The sequence below is a fragment of the Cucurbita pepo genome, chromosome 20, assembly GCF_057944985.1.
Source record: "Cucurbita pepo subsp. pepo isolate OVF chromosome 20, ASM5794498v1, whole genome shotgun sequence".
Lineage (NCBI taxonomy): Eukaryota > Viridiplantae > Streptophyta > Magnoliopsida > Cucurbitales > Cucurbitaceae > Cucurbita > Cucurbita pepo.
The window spans coordinates 8,212,325-8,219,617 of NC_141817.1; the positions used below are offsets into that span (position 1 = coordinate 8,212,325).

At 34.4% G+C, this 7,293-nt stretch overlaps 1 non-coding gene across 1 annotated transcript; it reads left to right on the plus strand.

The window, feature by feature from the left end:
- The first annotated feature begins 6,508 nt into the window (after positions 1-6,508).
- On the plus strand, positions 6,509-6,589 carry TRNAL-AAG (transfer RNA leucine (anticodon AAG)). Its single transcript has one exon. It is a non-coding gene; the product is annotated as a tRNA-Leu (tRNA).
- The last annotated feature ends 704 nt before the right edge of the window (positions 6,590-7,293 follow it).

The window sequence follows — 7,293 nt, forward strand, 5'->3', positions numbered from 1 at the left end:
AATTAAATATATATTAGGATATCTTATAATATCTAAATATGATTTGTACAACGTATTATATCATAGTATATTAAATATGCAAATATATTATTTGACAAATATTCTCCAAGAGTTCCTATAAATAGGACCCTAGGGTTGAGACAAAGACATACGATCTCTCCCACTTTATCTCGAGAATAAAATTAAGAATTCTAGAAACTCTCTTCGCCAATCCCTTTCGGATTTTCTTTGAAGAGGCTCACACAAGTCTTGACCTTGTGTTCGAGTCATAGTAAGGAAGATATTGTGGAATGTTTAAGAACTTCCGCATAGTTGGAATACTCCGAGGAGTCTTGCAAGCTAGGGTTTCTACAAAGGTAGAGTTCTTACTCTTGTATTTATTGCTTTGTTTTAATTCTTAATAAAAATAAAAACGATTCATAATGCTTCCGCTACGTGGATGAAGAGTTCATTCCCTTCAAACATGCTAACATAGTATACATGATGTGACATATGGAGGTTCATACATCATATAACTTTCATATTATAGCATAACTCATATCATATCATAAATCGTCACATAACATATCACACATCAAATATCATAACATCACAAAATATGACACGTACAAAGGTCATAATGTACGTGTTATTCATACAACATACAAGTCATTAAACCAAATTCATGGGCGTCCAATAATAGAACAGCTTATTTGGTTTAAGACAAGGTCATTATGCATCCTTGATGCTAGCTTAAAAAGTTGATCATTGAACTCAAATTTCACCTAAGGAGTCCTACCATTATAATTTAGAATTCTATTATGGTAATTGGCTCACCTCATTGGCATAAAATAATCTAAAAACTTATCTAGAAGGTATGTGTACGTGCATGTACACAATAGAAAGAGAGATAAAATACACAAGAACACATCTAAAAACAACACAAGACCAACTTTATAGTTTTCCAAGCCCGTGCAATGGGTATGCGACATGAAGCGGCCGACTTTGTTTTCCAAGGGACACCAAAAATTCTCTTAAACTAAGCTACAAATAAAAGATTTGGTGTTGGTTTGTGGTTAAAGCATTAATGCCCTCTTATTCTCCTTCTTTCATTCTCCAATCTCTAAAATTTCCTCACCCAAATTAAGATATATAAGTTATAGCAAGAAGAAGAAGAAAAAGAAAGAGGAGAATAATTTAACATTCAAAGATCTATAAAATACATGTGAGTGATGACAAAACTGGGCACTGAGTCATTGCAATCATTTCATAATCTATTTACATTACGGAATAGAGTATTAAACCATTTCCTATTTATACTCACGTCGTTTTTCTTCAATGGTATGACATTGTCCACTTTGAGTATAAACTCTCATGACTTTGCTTTTAGTTTCCCATGACGGTCTCATACCAATGGAGATGTACTCATTACTTATAAACCTATGATCATTCCCTTAATTAGCCAATGTGGGATTTTCTCCGAACACTTCTGTCCTCAAATAAAGTACAAGAGCCTCCCCTAACTATGAATCCCTCGAATAACCTTCTCTTAATCGAGACTCGACTCCTTCTCTGGAACCCTCGAACAAAGTACACCCTTTGTTCGACACTTGAGTCACTTTTGACTACACCTTTGAGGCTCACAACTTCTTTGTTCGACATTTGAGGATTCTATTAACATAAATAAGTTACGGGCATGAGTCTGATATGAGGTTAGGAATCATGAACATCACAATGGTATGATATTGTTCGGCTTTGCTTTTGATTTCCCAAAAGGGCCATACCAATAGAATGTATTCTTTATTTATAAACTCATGATATTCTTTTAATTAGCCAATGTGAGACTTCTCTTCCAACAATCTTCCATAGAATATGGGGTAAAAACCCATAATGGAGGAAGGTATGAGAAAGGTTCAATATATTTAAAAAAAAAATCCAAAATATAACCAAATTGATGATATTGGGGTAAGAATGGGGATTGGCTAGAAAATGTTGAGGATTATTGGGAGTGAGTCCCACATAGGTTAATTTAGTGGATGATCATGGATTTACAAGTGAGGAATACTTTCTCGGTTGGTATGAGACCTTTTGGGGAAGTCCAAAGTAAAGCCATGAGAGCTTATGCTCAAAGTGACAATATCATACCATTGTGGAGATCCGTGATTCCTAACATGGTATCAGAGTGTTCTTGTCGAACAAAGGGGCGAGGGCTCCAGTGGGAGTGAGTCCGACATTAGTTAATTTAGTGGAAGATCATGGGTTTATAAGTGAGGAATACTATCTCCATTGTTATTGTTCGAGGGTTACAGTGGGAGTGAGTCCCACCTTAGTTAATTTAGTGGAATATCATGAATAAAATTTTTATTGGCTTCATCTCCTTTAGAATGCTTGGAATAAGATAGTGTGAACATGGTTGAGATCAAATATAAAAAATGCAAGTTAAGCAAGCTTACCTTTGAAGGCCACAAAGAAAGTTTTGGCAAAACTTTCAGCCCATCAAATTTTCAAAAGATAGATCTTGGTTGCTATGACTTAAATAAAGAAGTTTTTCTAAGAGATCTTTTTTGTAATTTTGGTTCAATCCATTCATGTTACAAGCGATCTCATAAGTCCATAAATTTTTTTTTTTTGGATGCCATGAAGATTTTCTAGGTTCTTAGGATGTCTATGTAGTGTGATTCTCAACTATTGTTTCTAATACGTTTAGGATTAGCTCATCGGCTAATCTATACTCTAGGTGCACGCAGGTCTAAATCTTTGATTGCTACTTATGATCCTAAAATGCTCAGTCTCCTGAAAATGTACTAACCTGAGTTGGCTCGCAATCGCTCTAGCTTTTATGCCCTAGTCTTAACTTCGTTCTCTTGTACATGCTTTACTAGGAAGATTATCCTCTTAAACACCTATTGCATGATATACATAATCAAAATATTCTTGCAAGTTTATTAGTGAGATATCCTATCAATCACCTAAAGCACTAAAAGTAGAAACTTAAACATTTGCATGTTTTAGCACAATTGAAAGCATTTAAAACAACAATTATCTTAAATCTCATACTAGAAAAATTTTGATAATTTCTTGAGTATTTTATTTCTATCTCTACGGAAAAATATAAAAAAACAACATGCATCCCAAAATCTTATCCTAGGGGCATATCAATAATTTTCTATCATACATACAATGCATTCACATCCAAAATTACTCTTTTGTAGTTCTAACATGTATATTCTAACCACCTAAGGTAAGAAACGCTCGCATGCTAGCACATCCTAACAATCCCTACAAGTATTAGTTGCCTAAAGTCCATGCAGCTACTTATCAGGATGTAGCATGCATTTTTTAGCTTGCTTCTATGCTTGTAACTCCTAATTAACACAAAAATTCATTGGTAGGACCTAATTAACATAAAAATAGGGTTAGTATCAAAATCAGAATGAAAAATAGTCAAACGAATATAATAGCATTCACGAACTTCACATGAGGGAGTTCTACACTAATTGTTCTTAACTGTACAAATAGCTAAACAACTCGTTGAAAGTTGAGTTTATTAGACCAGAAAAGGTTTATGTAGTGATCACCTGAATGCTAGAAAGAGATCCCAAACCAACACTATCATTGAAGGGTGTAGACAAACTTTTGAAGTAACTCGTGTTTACTCAAGAAAACATGGAGACAAATTAAGAGAAGATCTCGTAGAAAATGTAGGCCACAGCAATGCCAAAATAGAAAGAGTTCTAATCACGCTAAGATTAGATCAGCTTCAATTTCAAAGCAATAAAAACCACGAGTGGTGCAAAAATACTATGGACTAGCCGAAACCATTAAGAATGTCGGGAATGCATCATACATGATTCAATTTCTCTAATGGATGCAGACTAGCCCTGTTATCCATGCCAGTAACTTGAAACGTTATAATCTTGACCGGGAAACACTAGGCACAAGAAGGCAGTATGATCTCCTGCTACGAAGGAAGTAGTAGAGATTCTAGCTGAAAAGACGTGAAGAGTTGACGAACCAAGAAGTTATTTTCAATAGTTCATGGTAGATTAGAAGAGGCTCTTTAATTTGAGATCAGCCGGAAACACATCGAGAGACTTAAAGTCAACATTATCCTACATCGCTAAGTTCACAAAGAGTTGGTTGTCAAAGGCATCAACCAATTGAGTGGGTAAAGATGTCACGGTCATGTTTGTTGAAGGCGTATTGCTGTCATGACTAAAATACCTAAGAACTGTAGGGGATGTGACGTTATCAATTCTTCACCACGTTATAAGCCATCAAAGTTGTGGTTGTTGCTTATTTGCTTTTAGCATATAACATTACTTTCTTTCAAGTTGTTTTCAACCCATTTCTTCCTTCACTTTTTATGAAATATTTTATCTCAAATGTGACTCGAGGCTCGATCATACTTTAAGATTGTCCACAAAGTTCAATTTTCACATGGCTGACTTGTTCAATGGGTTAGAACAAGTGTCACACAATCGCTGTCCTGCTCCCACTGCGATTATGATATTTGGCAATCCCAATTATTAAAGTGTTATAAACTAACTTTACTACTCTTCCAAAATCTCTCTCTTGTAGATAGTTTTAAAGGCAATCAAGTTCATATGCAGTCTCTATCTCCTAAGAAGAGTCTGTTAATGGCGTATATCTTAGTTTTTTATGCGACCATTTATACAAGGACTTATTTTCTTCTCTTACATCATAATTTTCACAAAATTATATTGACTCAGATGGAATACAATATCACTATCTATCAATTAATCTGAGTAACAAGGTTATTATGATATGATAATAGTGTTTTTATAGATTTTTATAGATTTACCTACATGAATTTCAACTTTAATCTCACTTTTTCAAGAAAAATATTTAAACTTTAGTTGCATTTGATAAAGATACTTATACATTAAATAATTATCAATCAGATCGATGATATATTCATAATGTTCTTTGACTTCTACATTCACCAGAACATTTGGGTCGAAAAAAATAATTTGTCGTTTTACTCGTGGTTCTATAATCATGAATATCTGAGTCTTTTGTAATACCTAAAACCTATGTTCCTAGAAAAGAAGCTTCATGAATTTGAGAAAAACTTATGTTCGGGACTCAAATAAGAATTTCAATTTTGGTTTCACCCCTTCCAATCAACATTCTCATGAATCCCCTGTGACCTAATATGAGTCTAACATCCTACAAAAAGAATATGGACATAGAATTCCACCCATTGAAGTGAGAAAAACGTGTGATCTTGGTTTATCGCATAGGTCGGAGATGGGTCCCATCAGGTTGTATACTTTCTACTTCTATACCTAAAAACACTCCCTTAAAAAGACTAACTAGGTCACATGATCCGTAAATATCATGAATTTTAGAAAAACCTATGTTCAAGACTCAAATCAGAATTCAAATTTTGGTTTTAGCCAATAGACTGAGCATTCTTCTCCATCCCTCATGTCATAGTATGAATCTAACATCCTACAAAAAGAATATACATGTGATAATGGTGTATCGCATAGGTGGAGGTCTAAGATGACTGAGGGCATATAGCATGTTTGAGTCTCTTATATTTAGTGACACCTAGTTGTTTGGGCGTTGTATTCGGCTCAAGTTCGTGGATGTGTTTTTTCTTGAATCAACTTACTTGGCTTGGCTATACCCTTAGAAATAATGTATAGGTTTGTAAGTTCATGGTTCTGAATTTAGAGGGTCTATCATAAAAAGCTAAGGGTATAACCTAAGCATGTGATGTTCTACTCCTATCACAAAAAATACATATCATTTCTATGCTTCATAACATCATAACTAGATGCCATATAAAACTTCAAGTTAGTCGTAAAAGCCATAAAACATCATAGAAGGTATAGTAAGGGCATTTTTCGTTATTTTACTCGTATCATTGGTTTGTGCTCTAAACATGCCCCTATAACCTTCAAATTCAACATGCATCGTGAATTATGGTATAAGGCCATAACACTTGTAGGCTCTCTTCAAATTTAGGGCATGAAAAGGAAGCTCTCATCGTCCTCTTTAACAGCTCTAAGATCACCAGCTTTGACTTGTATAGAAGCTCCACAAATCTTCATCTAAATTTCGAGGTCTTTTCCATATTTGATTCTCGTCCCCTCAGGCAACCTAAACAATTGGATGGCTTTGTGACAATTCCGTATAGGCCTAGGTAGATTCTTTGGTTGTTACATTAAGTACATGGACATTTCATATATTAGAGTTGAGATGACCAAATTGGTCTAAGGTATTTTGTTTCTTTTAATGTTTTAGCCCATCCCTTCATTCCTATACCTTTGTAAGAAATATGTGAACATTAATGTTTGACTATTAAGGTTGGGGTTAGTCTAAGATGCTAGATTAAGGTTTTGGTTTGAAAGGACCGGAGTTCAAATCCCACTCTCAATAATAATTTTGAAAAATTTCTTGTGGGATCCTAATAAGATTTAATAATTATGTTATCTTTTGATCCCTAAACCTTTATAAAGAATACAAATAGATTAATTTTTTTCCAAGCATCAAAGTTGAGATGGCCGAGTTGGTCTAAGGCGCCAGATTAAGGTTCTGGTCCGAAATGGCGTGGGATCAAATCCCACTCTCAACAATTATTTTCTATACCCTAAACCTCTGTAAAGAATACAGATGGATTAATTTTTTTTCAAGCTAACAAAGTTGAGATGGATGAGTTGGTCTAAGGCGTCTGATTAAGGTTCTTGTCCGAAAGAGCGTGGGTTCAAATCCCACTCTCAACAATTATTTTTTATACTTTTTATACGATGTTTAATATGTTGATCTCCAAATCTTTATAAAGAATACGGATGGATTAATTTTTTTTTTCAAGCATTAAAGTTGAGATGGCCGAGTGGTCTAAGGAGCTAGATGAAGGTTATGGTCAAAAAGTGCGTGGGATCAATCTAAACTTTTATAAAGAATATGGATGAATTAAGATTTCTAAACAAGATTGCTCACAACTTTGATGAAGAAATTGGTTTGTATCGAGCTGCCCAACAAGGTGAAAAAATGACTTGAAAGTTGACCCTGACTCGATGAATTTGACTATAAAATTAGGAGCCTCCACCAAAAATGAAAGTTGACACTGACTCGATGAATTTGACTATAAAATTAGGAGCCTCACCAAAAATGATTTCCTACCTACTTTGAGAGCCTATAACCACTTTTATGAAGAAGAACTTTTAGGAGCCTCACCAAAAATGATTTCCTACCTACTTTGAGAGCCTATAACCACTTTTATGAAGAAGAACTTCCTTTAGTCTTTCACCATATTTGTAGGAATTGCTTTGAAATAAT